Here is an 18,162-nt window from a genome sequence, read left to right on the forward strand (position 1 = left end):
ATATTCTTTTTTCCAAATTGCTACTTTCTCCTTTAATTGAAAGTTAATTTAAAAAAAGTCTCTCGCAATGCTCTTGGGGTGCAGTGGGGAGGGACTGTGTCACTAACTTGGTAATATTTGCTATTGCAGCAGTGTTACTAGAAAACAAACCAATGAACAGTTCTTGGCTTATGTCAGGGAATAAACAAAAGTTATTTTAATAGTTAAACTTCTCAAGATTAATTGATGAATTTCTACTTAATCAACTGGGACTCTCTGTCTTTTTGAACCTTACTTATGTGAAGAAATATTTACAGACTAAACCCATCAATACTAAAAGCCAAAGCAAGTGTATTCATAGTAGAAAGGACTCTCTACTTCCAAAAGAGAGTGCTTCACCCTCTTTGGACTTTGAAATTCCTGTTACTGAGGACAAAGCTTATCTTTCACAAGGAAAGAAAATATTTAAACTATATATACCTCTGGAAAAGGTAACATACTGACTGAAACTCACAAATTTGAGCAGGTTTAAAGAAATAAAGAAATTTTGAACTGTTGGGAAGGGAAAAAAGGCAAAAAATGAAATAAGGTAAAGACTTGTCAGAATCACATTTTCAGGTTTATTTTGACTAATATTGTTTTATGTATATATATATATATATATATATATAATATATGTACACATTTTTCCTCAATATTTACACTTATCAACTACCAGCCTCAATTAGCACTAAACAATATCATTAAAAGCTACTTTAATTCCTGCAACCCACTATTTCCACTTATAAAAAAGACAGAACTGAAATAGCAATGCTATTTCTTGAAAAATATGCAAGATATTTAGACCAAAATTGTTATTTATATGTAAAATACTATAGTGGTGGGTATGCCATGATGCAATTAATTGGAAGGTCAAAGTCCCCAAAACAGTGCACTATTTGATATTCCTTCTGTGTTTACAGGATTGCTCTCCCTTGACCTCATGTCCAGCTCTCCGGCACTGTCTGATATAAGCCATCTCAGTGCTGACCAACCATGTTGATTATACCTCAAATGTGATGTCACCTCTGGTCTGCCTACAATGATGGAAAAGCCACAATTAAATGCCAGAAGAGACAGGACTCAGGGTAGGTGAACTGCATCTATGTCATACTTCGCAAGATGTAACTCATCGCTCATGTAATTAAATAATTTTGCGTATTGGCAAATGTATGCCAGTAGATGTGTGTGATCTGGGCACAGACATACAATTATTTAATTATACTTTCTGAGTCTAATATAACCAACCTGTCAGTGGAGACGAATCTGCCTGATCTTTCTTCTATGCCCTCATCTCTTTTGTTTTATCTCACAATGCATGCCTCTGGTCCTCTCTCACCAAGGATTGCATCACTATTAATGAATTCACAGATAGCTGGAAAATAAATAGACAAACTTAAGAACTAAAGCACATCTCTGTCCATTCTCTTTCAATCTTGAAGAGAATTAACAGAAAGAAATTCAAGAGTCAAAGACAAACAACCAAATTGGGTATTGAGAGAAAACATTTTCTAATGGCTAGATACCCTTCCACTAATCAAATCATCTGCTACCAAATGATGCAAACAAAAACATTTCTAATCTTATCCCTTCCCAATTTTGAGGCTGATTCTCTATTGAGAGAACAAAGGCACCCTCAATAAAAGATTCAATTTGAACTCGCTTTTGTGTCCAAATGAATATTTCAGACTTTCATATATAAATTGCTGAAATAATGCACTCACGTTTTCAATTTACTTTGCACTTAACAACATGTTCTTTAGCATGGCTTTACTTCTCTATTCTTTTTATCAAAACCAAAATAATGCACATACTTGACATTTAAAATACCTTTAACCTTGTCCAAAAAATTTCAGCATAACCTCCAGAAAGCCTTTAAAACTACTCTTATTACTTTGTACCTGGGATCATGAGTACTGAAGTATTTGACAATATTCTCAAACATCTTTGGGCTAATCTCCAGACAGTCTTTTACTGCGAAAGATGCCCTCATTAGAACTAATCCAATCAGCTTTTGCAAACACTATTTTCAAGCCTTAAAGTAGATCACAAAATCTACTCTGAGACATAAATGTTATACATTCTGGAACTCTTTCCCCTACTTTTCTACACAGAAAAAAAAAAATTCATTAATTGTTTTTCCTCAGAAAATTACAAACTTACCATTTCCTTCTTACCATCTCCTCTTAATTATATGGAATTTTCCCATTTTCTTATGCTGAAACTTAATCCTTCAGAATTCCCAGTTTGTCCCACATGGTTGAATGGAATGTTCAGCATTTTTATATATTATGCCTCATTAGGCAAGTAATCAGCCCAAATAGACATGTATTATGGATTTAAAGTTCTCTCATATACTCTAAACTTTGTAATAAACCACACTTCTAAATGTTTGCTAAGAGTTTTACATTGAAAATAGACTCAGAAAATGATCATGTAACACCAGTGTCATCTAGCCAATGTCACAAAGGGAGCTGCAAATGGACTCTAAGTCAGAAAAACTCATCAAATCATTGAAATCACTGGGAGCATTGTAACTAAAATTTGATCTTTTATTTAATTAAGCGAATCATCTGAAGAAATGCATGTGAAGTTGTTGAAAAAGACAGGATGTGACTCAAAAATACATGAGCCAAGCACTCTTTGTGGTGGTTGCAAATGCCACCCCAGACTGAGGAGCTGAAGAGGTACATGGTGAATCCAAGGTAGGCTGACGCTGATTCAAGGACTCAGAAAGAAAACCCACAGCTACCCAGGAGAAAGGCACTAAGAAACTGGGGATAGTCCAGTCAGGAAAGAAAAGCCTGGAGGCTGATTTCCTATTGGCCTTGAGTTTACAAAGGCTGTTAGGCAGGTCAGAGACAGTGTTCTCCAATGGGACAAAACAGGAAGGGATGTCATAAATGCCAGCCTAAGGGAGTAGAGACAAGCAGATTTCATAATAATGGGGCTGGTCACATTGTAGCCTGGGTCACCACTGTGTGAAAAATGTGTGACCTGAATGCCACCAGGTCCCAACACAATGAAAACAGGAAAGCAACTGCAAAAGACTGGAATGGGAATGTGTTTCTTCACAGATGGAGGATGTCATATCACACATCACAGAACAAGACTACCTGAGTGTGGGTAAAATTGGAGTATTTCCAGAATCTCTCGCCTGGCCTTAGTGCATCTCCCTATCAATAGGTATTCCCAAGGGGTGGAGAGTAGTCATCTCCATATCAATAGATGATTACATGGGGGAGCAAGGGCATATCTGGACCAGAGAGGTTGGGTGGGGTCCCTTTTTTGCAGCTGGGTCGTGAGAGACATGGGCGATCAGAAGTAGACGGCTGCTTGTAGGTGATAAAAGGATTTTTCCCACTTTATTTCTCCCTTGACTGATTTCAGTTTCAAAGGTAATTTGCCCCTGGCTGGGAAAATATTTTTTCCTCAGAGTTACACTGAGAATCCTCTCTAATTCCAAACTCCAGTCATCTGGCAAACTGCACTGCTGCAGTTTGCCCCTCCCTCCTTCCCACTCTCTACCCACCCATCTCCCTCTCATTTTCTCTTTTTTTCCCTCATAGGCTCTTTTTACTTTCTCCTTTCCCCTTCTCTCCACCTTCTCAGTCTCTCTACCCACATACAGGTTGTTCCCATGGGCAAAGAGGTGGGGAGCTCAAAATACTTGTAGTGGGATTTGTTTTTTAAGGGCACACTATAATTTGTATATATATATATATATACGCAAAGATGTGGGATCGTGGTTTTCTATGAATGACATCAACTTCCTTGCAACCCGCCTGCTATGGACTGAACTGTGTTCCCCAGAATTGATTTGGTAAAGCCTGAACCCCCACTGTAACGGTGTTGGAGGTGCAGCCTTTGGGGGTTCATTAGGTTTAGATGAGGTCGAAAGGATGGGGCCCCTATAATGGGATTATCATCCTTACAAGAAGAGGAAGAAACACCAAAGCTCGCTCTCTCCCCACCATGTGAGGACATGAGAAGTGAGGAGGAGGCTGTCTACAAGCCAGGGAGGAGGTGCTCAACAGAAATCAAATCTGCCGGCCCCTTCCTTGGTCTTGAACTGTCAACCTCTTGAATTGGGAGAACAGAGTTGCTAGTGGCTTAAACCCAGTCTATGTTATTTTATTATTTTCTTATGGCAGCCCAAGCTAGCTAACATACCCTCATTCCCACTTTGTAAGGTGGTAAAATGGGGTGAGAAGAGGAGGTACAAGCTTGCACTTAAGAATCAATCTGTTACTTTGGTTAAACAATCCTATCCAGATAAATACACAGTCAGTTCAAAGTTCAAACTCCCTCTAATCTCTCTTGTTCCTCCTTCCCAAAATGGGGACTTGAAAGTAAGGCAGAGATTACATATCTCTGAGGGCATCTGAGGGGGGATAATTGGCCCGAGCTGACCTCCTCACCACCTCGTCATACCCTGCTGGTGACATTCATGGGCGGTTCTTCTGGCAAAGCTGGGGATCTCGGGCTCTTTTCCTCTGTTAACTGGCTCCACCTTAGCCCAGGCTGGCCCTTACGGCCTCCGAGTCACTTTCCACATCATCTTCCAGCAGTACGTGAGAGAGGTGTGCTTGGGGCCATCCTTTCTGTTGCTGTCACAGTCCTAGCAGGCGCCTGTCAACTGCTGTATCAGGACCCGTGCGAACTTCCGGATCCTTGCGTATCACTCAGAAGCCAAGGAACCCTGGGACTCCCTCTCTATGCTGAGGTGCTCCCTTCAGCCGTTTCTACTTTGCTACCTGGATTGTACCATACTGGATATAGTGATTCTGTTAGAAGGCTTGAGATTTTCCTGTTCTCTCTCTAGGAACACTAAAAACAAAACTACTCTGGGAATACCCCAAAAAACTATATGGTTATTCTTAAGTCCCTCTCTCCTTTCACTATGAAGGTATGAGGAGAAAATCAGAGTCCTCTTATTTCACCGCTCTGCTCCCTTCCTCCTCCTGCCCCCTCCTCTCTCTCTCTGTCTTGGGTGTTGAGTGTGTGTGCTCGTCTGTGTCTGTCTCTCTCTCCTTCCCACCCCCACTGCACACAGAGCTTCCCAGAAACTAGACGTGTTACCTACTTTCTCTTTCCATTAGATGGGAAACAGTGTCACAATTTCCTTCAGAACTTCTTTGATACTGTCCTTTCCCTCCCTGGGAAATAAGCCTTAATGGTTAGGGTGGAGGAAGAACAGGAATTAGGAAAATAAAAATTACATATGTAAAAATAGCATTCTTATTATATATTTTGGGGACCGATTTATCTCTGCTTAATGGGGCATAAATGTAAATTAATCTTCTCCCTAATCCCTGCTATGCTGTTGTGATTTATAGTAAGAAATAAAAAAAAAAAAGAAATACGTATTTGGTCTTTCTTCATTCCTGGCACAGAGTTCCTAAATGCCTTGGAATTTTCTTAACAATGAGCAGTACAGGTGTCTTCTGTTTTGTCAATGAGGTGACTTTTGGACACACTTATGGATGCAAGCTGGTTGCCAAGGGACCCAACCCTGTGATCAGAGGAACTTTCAGTCCCACCCTGTGACTTCTGGGGAGGTGATAGAGGCTAGAGGTTGAGTCTATCAACCAAGGCCTTTTACTGTAATTTAAATTTAATGTAATTTAGGTTTAGTGTAATGCAGTCTCCATAAAATTAAAAAAAAGGAAGGGGGTTCTAAGAGCTTCCAGGTTGGTGAACCAGAACATTTCCACATGCCACCACACCAGGCCCCAAACTCCACAGGAACAAAGCTCCTTTGTTTGGGGCTGTGCCCTATGTCTCACTTCATGTGGCTATTGATTTGTATCCTTAAATGTCCTTTGTAGTAGGCTGGTAATCCAGTGAGTAAGTTGGTTTCCTGAGTTCTCTGAGCCACTCTTGCAAATTAATCAAACCCAAGGAGGAGGCTGCAGGAACCTCCAGTTTAGAGCCAGTTGGGCAGAAGCACAGGAAAACGATCTGGACTTTCAATTGGCTTCTGAAGTGGGGGCTGTCTTGTGAGAATGAGCCCTTAACCTATTAAAAAAACAAAATTCAGCAAAGGAAATTGGAAGATCTAATTGGCTTTCTTAAGTATTTGTGAAACGGGCAGCCCCCATCTAGCAAGTAGAGAGATGTCCCAGGTTGTGCAAAATGGAAGGTTTTTGCAGGAAGGAGGTGGGCTGAAAAGTTATCACCAAAAGAAAAGATTAGAGATTGTTTTAGGCCAGGTTACCCTCCCCTAGGGGGAAGAGTAAGGGCCTTATGCAGATGACCTGACCACTGATGAGGAAATTCCAGATTGACTAGCTTAAAATTCCACTCCTGAGAGAGGCTGAAACTGCAAGTAGGTTGGGTATTAAACCCCAGTTTGGTGACTTGGCTTAGCAGAAGCGACCCCATGTTTTTCTTTTTAACAAACCTATTGTTTCACAAACCTATCTGATACTATCTCCAGGTAGATACTATAAGAACTGAATTGTAGGACACCCAGCCAGTGTCTGAAAAATTGCTTGGTGATGTGCAGGAAAAACCCACACTACAGTTAGTACACAGAATGGTACTAATGGTGCTGCCTTCATCCATATTCCACATTTCCCTTTCCTACCCCTCCATGATATTCTGGGCAGAGTGTGTCACTTTCTATTTTATCACCTTTAGTTATTAAGAAAAAGACCATCTAAAACTTCAGTTTCAAACTCTTACATAAATTCCATCTCCTACCACCTAGAAAAAGGCGTAAACTGGGACCTTGACTGCTTGGAATGAGATGAGGCTGGAAGGAGCCCTGTCTCTGAAACACCCCCCTGTACCTCCCTCTCCCAGGGGCAACTCCTCTCGAGAATTGGAATGAAGAGAGGGACCTCCTCTCATGGTGCACAGTCCTGAAAGATTGGGGGGAGCACGAGGGCTGTACAGCAAGGTGGCTAAAAAATAGCTGCCTTCCATATGTCCTCTTGTCCTAAGGAATTTCTTGCACCCTGGTCATGCCACATAATAGGTGGGCAAGCTGACTGTTCCCTGTCCCATCTCCCACCTGCCAGCCAGCTCTCTCCAGCTTCTGTCTTCTCTGACCTGGTAAGAGTAGGTAGCCCAGCAAGAGTGCTGCCTAAGCAGAGGTCACCAGGGGGGAGTCCCTAGAAGTCTAGATTTTGGAGCCTCTTTCTTCACTTGGTAATGGAAGTCAGGAGAAGTCTGCCCCCACTGAAAGGGGAAGAATTGCCCACCCCATTCCTCCCCAGGCTTCTTTTGTAGACCAGAGACTGGGTACTAAGGGGCAGGGGATATAGATAGATAGGGACAGATACCCAGTTCTTTGGCCCCTCAGGAAAACTTTAGAAAAAGTGTCAGACCCCAATCCTGTTTTAGCTCTGGGTCCTTTTGTCAAACAGACAGAAAAACTCCCTCTTCTTACCCCATCATTTTTATAATTGAATTCCCCCTATCATGTTGGGAACCCTTTCTTCCAAAATCTTTGAAATAAGATACACTCTCACTTCCCCAGATGGATGAAACGAGTTCTCACCTGCAATCACTGACTCATGTCACATGAAATTTCAAGGTCCCTTCTAAGGATCCTGTGATTCCGTGGAAACAAGAAAAGAAGCAAGTTACATATATGAAATTAGGTAGATAACTGAAACTAACTCTTTTTCCTTATTTCTGAGTGAATTAAAGGTTTCCCCCCTAAAGCTGATCTTTAATTCACCAATTACTTATTTTCTACAAGTTACCAGTAGTTGAATCATATGTTTTCCCTTTCTTCTCCATCTTCTGTTCAACTCTCTAAGTCGATCATATCTTTACTACAAAACAGCTCCTGCCAATGAATTTGGCCAACTATATACTACTTGTAATTTTAGATAAATTTAATCTGAGCAGAATTTGGATTTTATTTAACATGCAAATCTATAGTGATACCCAAGAATCTCTGCTCTGAAACGTTTTTGGATGTGTGTGAGTAGGCAGTCTACATCTTTAAAGAGGAAAAAACAAAACACTTGTTTGAATCATTGCAGAAGCTTCAATTTAATAGTAATATGCTGCCTCCTTCTGGATAAACTGCATTAGGCAATGATAAGCTTGTGAAACTGCTACAGAGGTGTCATTTTATGAATAATATTTTTTTTAAAGAATACGAATTCTACTTTTTTTAATTAAAAAGTAAAATTAGAAGACTAAGATAAACCTTGACAGGTGAACTAGATTCCACCTTTGGGGCTATAAAACATTTAAACTGTCCTACATAGCTGACTTGATTATCTGACTTTCTTTTAGAGATCTCTGAACAATAATTGAGAAAGTAGGAAACAGATTATAAAATTGGAATCAGCATCATTTTCACCTTTACAGCAGGCTACCATAACATCCCATTGGCACAATCATTTATGCATACACACATATTCATACTACATGCTTGGAAAAACATGTATGCATATTAATAAATGCAATTAAGTACTTAAGTATTCTTGTCTTAATTCTATAGCCTGTAGACATGTGAATTTTGGCCAGCCACTTAATAAGTCCCAGCTTCCTTATCTGCACACTGAGAATAATAAACCCATTATTACGGAACTCAAACACACTTTGTGAGGCTCACTGAAGTCAACAAAGCACTATGTGAGGTATTAAACTCATTTTTATCCTTAAGGCTTTAAATGGTCACATGCCTGAAGCATAAGAATAGAACCAGATTTGTGGCCAACAAAAAGAAAAATGCTTAATGGTGTCCTGTTTATTAAGTAACTGCAGCTAGTTTGGTTACATTCAAATCAATCAACTCTAATATCTGAAGTACAAGCTGGACAAGGAGGTTACAAATAACCCCAGACCACAATTATTCAAAAGTAAAATCTACTCTCCATTGTCCAGGGACAGTTTACCCCAACCCATCCAAAAGAGCAAGTCAACCAAGGCAAAGACCCACAGCAAGCCCTGTTTGCTCAGCCTCATCCTTGAACCAACATCCCCAAATCCCACCTGAAGCCCAAGCCCAGGATGATCAGGTGCTGACTGTGCCCTGGTTCTAGTAAAGGGATGTTCATGATTCTCCAAGGATGCTTTAACCAAACCGGTTTTAACCAAAATTCAAACCAGCTAAGAGAGCAAAGGACACTCCAAATATTCTGATCCCTACTCAGCCTCTCACTAGTGGCCACACAATTTATCCACTCTGTACCTCAATTAGTAGTACGACAGTAGTACCTACTTCATTAGTTTGTTTCAAAGATCGAATGAGTTAATACAAGTGGAACACTCACAGCAGTGTCTGGCATGTAAGCATTCAATATATGTAAGCTCCTGCTACTACCGTTATTATCGCACTACTTGTCCATTATTTATGGCATTAATTTATGGACAAATGACATGTCTCTCTCACAGTTCTTCAACTTTCTTAGACTGTAGGTTGATCCTTTAAATTCTCTGGCCATCAGTATTTAGAATCTTGTTCCTATACTAGTTACCTGGTATTACATATATACTTTTTATTTTTCAATTACGAAGTAATGAATTATAACTACTGGTGCTGTTCAATGATAGAGTAGCCAGAAAAGCAACAATTCTTTGTTTTGAAGCCATATGAGCAGATGTGCCTTGAATAAAAGCTGGGACTTATGCACGTTTCAATCTGTTAATCATTTTTTATGATGAGGAAATATTCCAATTCCATTTTACTCCAAGAGCAGAAGCAGCGATAACATCCCTGACTCAAAAAACTACTTGGTGTCTAGTCACCCGAAGAAAAAATACTAGAAGGCACCAAAACTGTTTGAGAAAAAAATGACACTTGGCCACTAGATGACATTTAAATTATGTAGCAAGTTTCAGCTCACACTTGATCTATTTAAAACCTTAATTAGTTTGCACTTGGCTCAAGCACTGTCAAATTCATATATTTTGACACTCCAAGAACTCTCATGAGTTGGCTGAATTGAGGCTTTGGAATATCTACAGCAGAGCCTGCAACCACAGACATAAAATCCTTTTGGAATTATGCAAAGAAGTAATTTTAAATTTCTGCCTGAAATCTTTAGATCAGTTTTTTTTTTCTTTAAGTAAATTATCTAGGGTAAGATTGAGAGGCTGGATAACATGTCTTTTCAAATCACTGGTGCAACATGACATCTTCATGACCACAGAGCAGCATAATTCAGTGGCAGCTTGTCTCAGCTGGCCATGGGTAATCCGAACCCAGCTTCTGCCATCTGACCAAGTCCAGCAGCCTAATAGTATCTGCCATTTACTTTTCAATCCATTCCTAGGCCAGCCATGGAATAGTGAAACACCCCAGAGGAGAAAGAAATAGAATCTTATCCTTATTGAATAAAAAAAGAAGCTGTTATAAAGAAAGGAGAGCAATTAGGACAACTATTTTAATCTCCCACAAGGATATTAGTAGGGAAACATTTTAATTGTCAACATTAAAACTGAGATAGCCATAAAGATGAAATAGGTACTAAAACTACAAAATAAGTGTGTGTGTATGTGTTCTGTCCGTTTAATAGAGAAGACACTTCTATTTGGGGAGAATTTGCATAGAGACACCAAGGACATAGTAAATGATGCTTTTTAGTTTTTTCATAAATTTCAGAAGGCGCCCTCTCAAAATTTAAACCTATGGTGCTAAATTCAAGTTGTCCACTAGATGGCTCTAATACATACTGAGCTCCTTTAAACAAGGGAACATTTATTGCCATAATAAAACCCAGCGTATTTAATTTTATATGTGTGAAGTTCTCTTCTAAAATCATGCAGTGGTCATCTTATACATTATTAATGACCCACAGAGATGGAGAATTGAACACATGCTTTTTATCCCCACTCTCTTCCAAATCCCCCTGAAAAGACAGAAAAGGAAAATAAAAGTTATAAATCTACAATGAAATTAAGAACAGGAAATACAAAAACAGCAGACCAAATCCCATCTTTAGGAAGCTGGCAAACCGGTGGTTGAGTGTAACTAATCTAGGACTAATCTAGGAAAAAATCTGAAACCCCAGCACTAACAGAGAGGGGACCAGTGAGAAGCAAGTCTACCCATCTCAGGACCCTAGGGGCTCAGAGATTAAAGTGCCCCCTGCCATCACCCAGTCCTAGAAAGACAGGGACTGGGAGTGAACTGAAAATAGAATAAAATGGGGGGAAATCTTCATATTGGTCTACATGACCTTCCAGTCCCAGTCTCTTTACCTAGTCATTTCCCAGAAAGGTGTCAAACCAGACCAATTTGTCCCTCCAAAAACAGACACTCCATTTCACTCCAAGTGATGGATCCTTCTGTGCTCTAACACTGAGTAAGCCCTCTAGAAATCTGTCCCCTCCTGGCTTTATAAGCCTCTAGTGAAGCTCACCTCTCATCAAGCTTCCCCCTTCCCATCAAAATCAGCTTTTCTAATCCTCGATCTTAAATACAGGTACACAGTCAAGTTCACCAGACATTTTAGGAAAGCCTCCAACTTAAGAGACACAGACAGATGAATAAATAAATAAATAAATAACTTAAAAGAAACAGAAATAATGCAGACAATAGAAGAAATTTCAGAAAAAAATAATAATTAGTATCCTATGAAAAAGAAGAAAAGCTGTTGGATCCATGACACAGAATAAGGTGTTATTTAAAAGTTTTTTTTTTTAATAAAGAAGCAATAAGAGAAAAATAAAAGGCTTTTGGAAATTAAAGGTATAATAATAAGAATAAAAACTATTTCAATAGAAAGTTTAGAGAAGAATTTTAAGGAAACAGCCCATAATATAAATAAATAAATGAAAATAAGAAAAAAATGATAAGAATATTAAAAGGTAAGTCCAAGGCTCCCCAACATCAGACTAATAAAACTTCTAGAAAAAGAAATGAGAAAAAGAAATGAGAATAAATTGTGAAAATTAATTAAGGGAAACCTCACTGATGTGGTGTCAGGAGGCCTACAGAAGGTCTCATGCCCACCATTCCTCATCAATCTCAGATCCCATCAGAAGAGAGAGATGCCACACTATTTTATCTACTCTACCCCACAGCAGGAACAAGACTTCCACCTTCTGCCTTCTGGCTACAGCTCAGCCAATGAGAAGCCACAATACATGGGAGTTTCAGTTTACTCCAATGGACTTTTGGCTTAGAAACAGCGCTCCTAACTCCACCCCTTCCTCTATAAAATGGTGTTCCTCTCCTTTTGTTTTCAGGACATGCCTGTGGTTCTGCTGTAGGTGACATGTCCTAGGTTACAGTTCTCTGGTATTCCTGAATAGACCTATTTTTGCTGGTAGGATAACTGACTTAGTTTTAAGGGTAACAAAAAAAAAAAGGAGGAAACTATTAAATAAATAAAAGAACATTACCCAAAACTGAAAGAAATGAGTTTCCAGATTGAAAGCATCTGCCTACTGTGAACATCTATCTACTGAAAGCAACTACCCAGTTTATTGAATTAAAAAAAAAAATACCTAAGGCACATCACTGTACAACTCAGAACATAAGGGATAAAGAAATAATCCTAAAAGCCCTGGGAGTGGGGGGAAGGGAATAGTTACAAATATAGAACAAGTAATCCACATACTGGATGTCTAAACCACAGTGGAAAACAGAAGCCAAAAGAACAATGTCCTCCGAATATTAAGAGCCAATTATTTTTACACCTAGCATTCTGTCCCCAACTAAATTCTCAATAGTTTGAGGATAGAACACAGGTCTTTCCAGACATGTACGGTTCTCAGAAACTTATCTTTGATGCACCCTGCCACAGGAAGCTACTGGAGGATGTTTTCTACCAAGACAAGGCTCTAAATCAATACAGGGGAAGACTTGAGATCCAGGACACATGGAACCCAGCCTAGGAGAGAGGTGCAAGGGATTCTTAGTCGGTGGTGAGGGAAGTGTAGAGGGAGACCTACGGGAGGCGCAACTCCAAGAGAAAGAAAAAAATAGAACTAATAGACTTTTGCATTATTTGGCCTTGCTGACAGGGGATTTTACTTTTCTTTTGGAATTGTGAGCATGAATTAGTGATAGATAGATTAAAAACTAAGCAAATTTTAAAAACAAGATAATGTATGATCCACGATTTAAAATGCTTTAGTGCCATAAAGACTTTACTGGGACATCTGGGGAAATTTGAATAGGGACTATATATTAAAGAATTTATTGTGTCAACATTCAATTTCTTAAGTATGATAAAGGTATTATGTTAAGTATATTTAAAATCACCAATATGGGTGATAGAGAAGAGAGACTGCCTAGGGAAGAAGACTTTTCACCAAAAAAAGGTGAGTCTAAAGAAATGAATATTTTCCAGGCAGAGGAGAAATGTATTCCAGGTCAAGACAACATAACATGTTGGAAGGCACAGGGTCAGAACAAAGCATGACACTCACCCAGTTATTCAACAAACACTGAATGAGAACCCACTACATGTCTGGCACGTCTTTAGCAGTGAGATTACAGTAAACGAAGAAAACAGTCTCTCTACCTTTCAAGGGTGACATTCTAGTGGTGGGTGTGGAAGGAGGGAGGAAAGCAAGAAGCAAATAAAAATGGTGGAGAGCCTTCCAGGCAGAGCAAACTCTCTACAGAAATGTCCTAAGGGGAAGCCCACCCAGCTTTGTTGGAAGAACAGCTGAAAGCTAGTGTGGCTTCACAACAGAAGCTTCCAGAGTTCTTGAGAGGTCAGTTCAGAGAGGTTTTTAGGACGTGGTACAGATTTGGACTTTTATTCTGAATTTTTTGAGCAGAGAAATGAAATGAGATGACTTAGGTGTTAAAAGGAGATCACAGTGTCACAGCTACTGATAGGTCAAAAAAGGCAAGGTGTGAAAGTCAGCCAGTATGCAGAGGTCACTGTGACCTGACAAGAGCAGGTGTGGTGGCATGGCATGGAGACCAGTTTGTGGGGGTCCATGAAAGAACAGAAAGAGAGAAACTGGAGGGATGTTGAGGTATTTGCTGTGGAAGAGAACAGAAAAATGCAGCAGTAGCTGAAGGAGATATGAAACCAAATGAATCTGTTTTTTAATTAGACAAAGCACAAATTGTGTACTGATAAAAATAATCCATTGATTGGTCATTGATCTTGGGCACAAGCGAAGCAGCCACCCTTAGCAGGAGCATGGACAGTCCACCCACCCACCAAAACAGGAGAGAAGGCAAAGTATTGAGATGTGGATGGTGGGTTGTTGGGGTGGTAGGAGCTGTGGAAATTTTATTCAGATTGCTTCTGTGTTAGGAAAACTGAAAGAGTAAGGATGGGAGAGGTTCTGGAGGCCAGAATAAAGAAGGGGAGATGTGAAAACTAGTGATCTAGGAAGGTGTGCCTGTTATCCAGAAGGGTTACCTAGGAAGGGGTAAATGTTCCAGGGACCTTCAGATATGCCTTTGCAGTAACCTGATTGGCATGGCTATGTGCTTGTAGCTGCACCTCGCTGAGTGCATTTAGGGTGGAGCTGAGAGTTATAAAAGGCAATGATTATAACAACTCATCAAAGAATTGAATGCAGGTAAGAAGAAAAGTGAGAATGTGACATAGGATGAAAAGAGCTGCCAGGAGCTAGCTGTGAAGATTTGGAGGTGGTGAAGTGGGATTGGGATTATAGTGAGGAGGTGATACAACAAAGTTTTGGGAGGCCCATAGGAGCTAAGCAGCTGTTAAGGGAAGATGACATGAAAATTGGAAGAGGAGAAGTCAAGGAATCATGAGGCCTGGCCATTGGAAGATCAACTTGGATATTGAAATAAGGAGTTGTTTCAGAGGGTGGCAGTGAGTTGAAGATAAAAGTCTTCTAAAAATGAGGGGGAAGGACCCAGGGATGCATAAATAGCTGCACTGTGGACAAGTAGAACAAGGTATAGTGTGAAAAGACTAAAAACTGGGAGCTGGGGTAGGCATGAAGGGGAGAAATAGTCTGGAAGTAACGAGGAGAAAGAAGGACATCCACCACAGAGGCGGTGGCAGACCTGTGAGCAGCTATGCACTGGAGGGTTGCAGGGAGCGGTATCCTTGGAGAGCAGAGTTTCTGTTAAATGGAGAAGATGAAGGGAGTATTTACAGATGAGAGAGAAAATAGAAGAAATTTGCTTAGGGCGATCAAGTTTAGCAATACCAAACATCAAAACATAATGTCCAAGTCATGCTGACAACTACAGAGTTACCTATAAATCATTGTACTTTCTGAGACAAAATACACTTAATATCTAAATCTGTGACAAAGTCACAACTCTTATTTTCTAACTCTAATATTCTGTAGGTACATCTCCATATTTAGGCTGGTATCTGCTGATAAAGACCTGTGAACCGTGGCAGAGGAAGGTGACCCAGACGAGACAGAGGAGACGCTGGGGGAGTGGCAGAGACCCCAGCTGAGAATGACTCTCATGGATTGGTTGGGTGGGGGATGGGAGGAGAACACGATTGACGATCATGCCAGTAAGCTGGACAGAGAAAGAAGATCAGAAGACATAAAAGTTTCAGCAAGATACAAGTAGAGATGCTTATAGGCCAACAAGGTGGGCTGTCCAGGAGCCATTAGAAAAAGGAGTTCAGTCCTCAGGAGAGATGTGAGGCTGGAGAGATTTTGGAGTCATCATATAGGTATACAGGTGAGTGGAGTGAAACTTCTCAGAAGAATGCAGAGCAGCCCTCCCAGTCTTGGGTCCCAGAGCTGATGTAGTAAGCAGCTCACCTGGCAGTGGCCAGTCCATGATAGCTGCTAATATTAGGGATGCCATGCTGAGCTATGGTGGATCCGAAGGTAAAGGATCAGTAATACTGACCCTGTCTGTAATGTTTAATAGTGTCTCCCAAAAATTCACATCTACCCAGAGCCACAGAAAGTGACCTTATTTGAAAATAAGGTCTTTGCATATATATTTAAGTTAAGATGAGATCATGCCGGAGTAGATCTTAAATGTTCTCAACACATAAAAGAAATGGTAATTATGTGATAGGATGGAGGTGTTAGCTAATGCTATGGTGGTAATCATTTTGCATTCTATAAATGTATCAAATCAGTGCATTGTACACCTTAAATTCATACAATATTATTTGTCAATTATGTCTCAGTAAAGCTGGGAAAAAAGATCTACTCTCTAAGCAACTTCCAAGTATATCAAAACAATATTGTTAATTACAGTCACCACGCTGTACATTAGATCAGAGAACTAAATCCCCCTATAACTGTAACTTTGTACCCTTTGACCACTATCTCTTCAATTCCCCCATCACTGGAGCCCCTGGCAATCACCATTCTGTCTGTTTCTATGAGTGGCTTTTTAAGATTCCACATGTAAGTGAGATCATACAGTACTTGTCTTTCTCTGACTAGTTTCATTCAGCATAATGCCTTCAAAGTTCCAATTACTTTTAAATTATGGAATTCAGGGCAATGCATTTTCTCAACATAGGGAACTAAAACATAAACCAAACTTCAGTAACTTCAGTAGCATCTTCAAATGCCTTTAGCAAAATACAAAAATATGTTTCCCATCAATTTCAGCAAGTTACTTTTGATATAGCAGAATAAGACAAATACCATGGAGATAAGTTGGTAATAAAGCATACTTCAATCAGTTGGTATTAGTATATTTTAGTGAATGCTATTACTCATTTTAAATTAGATAGTAATTCCTTATTACTAGACATATTCACTCAAAGTCTAGGGAATTGGAAATAGCTGCAGAAGCTCTACTCCTTGGAGGTTTGTAACTTTAGGGAAATGACTTTCTGTGCTTTCGGTTCCCCAGGAAGAGCACCAGAGTAACAACATGCACTGGCCGAATTGGTAACCGGGCGCCACTGTTAGATAGAAAGATAGACAGGCGCAGCCAGGGGAAGGGGAAGATAAAGTTCAAGGAAAAGTTGTCCAAACTGCCCAGGTAGGGGGTCCCACATGAAGTCAACAAAGGCTTTACAGGGAAATAATTTCTTTGCCCATCAGGACCAGATCAAACTGGTCCCAACCTGATTCCAGCGTGGGCGCAATCCAACAAAACGAAGGACTGCCCAAAACACACCTCATCATGGGAAAGGCCATGTGCACTGAGAGGGATGGCTATACAGGTGGACCTGTCAATCAAATAACCCACCTGTCAGTCAAAGAGGGCGTCCTAGCCAGAATGCAATATATAGGCCTCCTGCTTAACCTGTGGAGGCCTTTGTCTACCTTGACTCTGACCCACTCCTCCCTTGGAGTGTATTCAAGTAAAACTTTCACTGTGCTTTGCTACTGTGTCTCTGCCTTTCAATTCTTTGCTGCGGTGGGGACAAGGACCGAGAATGAACTCAACCCGTAACACCACAATGTTGAGAAGCCAGGTAGTCTGAAAACACTGTTATTTTATTATTTCACATATAGAGCACCTGTTACTACTGCTTCTGGGGCAACCAAAGCTACAGGTTTATCCCATGAAAGATTCAAATAATATGAGGAAATGCACCACAGAGACATGTGCAGAAATTGATTGGAAATTATGTTTTCTTGAGTTTTTTAGGACCTACAGTAATGTGTTGTTTGAATTGAGTTTTTCATCATTTGGAGCACCTGTTTATACTCCTGCTTCTGAATCTGAACAGTTCAACACACGCTCCCTCCTCTCTTCTACCTCTCCCTCTTTTCTTTACTATTCTTATATACACACACACACACACACACACACACACACACACACACACTCCTTTCTTTCACTGAGCAGCTATGAAGAAAGTAGAAGGGAAAGAGAGGAACTTAATATCTATCTTGCCATACACTCCACCCCCTCAAAAAAAACCCTTAATAAAAGAAGGTAAACGTTTTCAATTCTTCTATTTCTTTTCATGGCCATTTAAAGGAGAGGCATTCCAACGAGAAGAAAGGCTGGCTCAAGTATCAAGAAAACAGAAAGTTAAAGAAACAGAAAAAGCAAAATGTGGGTAGGCAGACAAGAACTCCGGAAGGGAACCAAAATCATGGAGAGGGGGAACAGGTGAGTGATGGAAGGAGGCAAGAAAAGAGGCACTAAAGCTCCAGGCCCAAAGGGTTCTAAGAGAGCTTTATGCAGGCTGTCCCAAAGTCCATTCCTCTTGGGCAAGTCCCAGAAGTCTTTGGCTCTATTTCATTATCTGTAACATGTAGACAAGCCTTTGCCCCTTATAAGTTTAAATTCTTACTTTATTTCTAAGATACATTTTAATTTGG

At 40.1% G+C, this 18,162-nt stretch overlaps 1 long non-coding RNA gene across 3 annotated transcripts in view; it reads right to left on the bottom strand.

Annotated features, from left to right (window-relative positions):
• LOC108409958 (uncharacterized) overlaps positions 1-18,162 on the bottom strand; it is a 59,607-nt gene that overhangs the window by 30,791 nt on the left and 10,654 nt on the right. The window contains exons 2-5 of one of the 3 annotated variants that reach the window (XR_012129406.1): positions 7,529-7,580; positions 5,105-6,039; positions 1,267-1,393; positions 629-1,055 (exon numbers count right to left, since the gene is read on the bottom strand). This is a non-coding gene — a long non-coding RNA (uncharacterized lncRNA). Of the gene's footprint in view, positions 1-628; positions 1,394-5,104; positions 6,040-7,528; positions 7,581-18,162 lie in introns of those variants that run through there. The other 2 variants (XR_012129405.1, XR_012129404.1) reach the window with 2 other exon arrangements.

The sequence above is a fragment of the Manis javanica genome, chromosome 3 (genome assembly GCF_040802235.1).
Source record: "Manis javanica isolate MJ-LG chromosome 3, MJ_LKY, whole genome shotgun sequence".
Classification (NCBI taxonomy): Eukaryota; Metazoa; Chordata; class Mammalia; order Pholidota; family Manidae; genus Manis; species Manis javanica.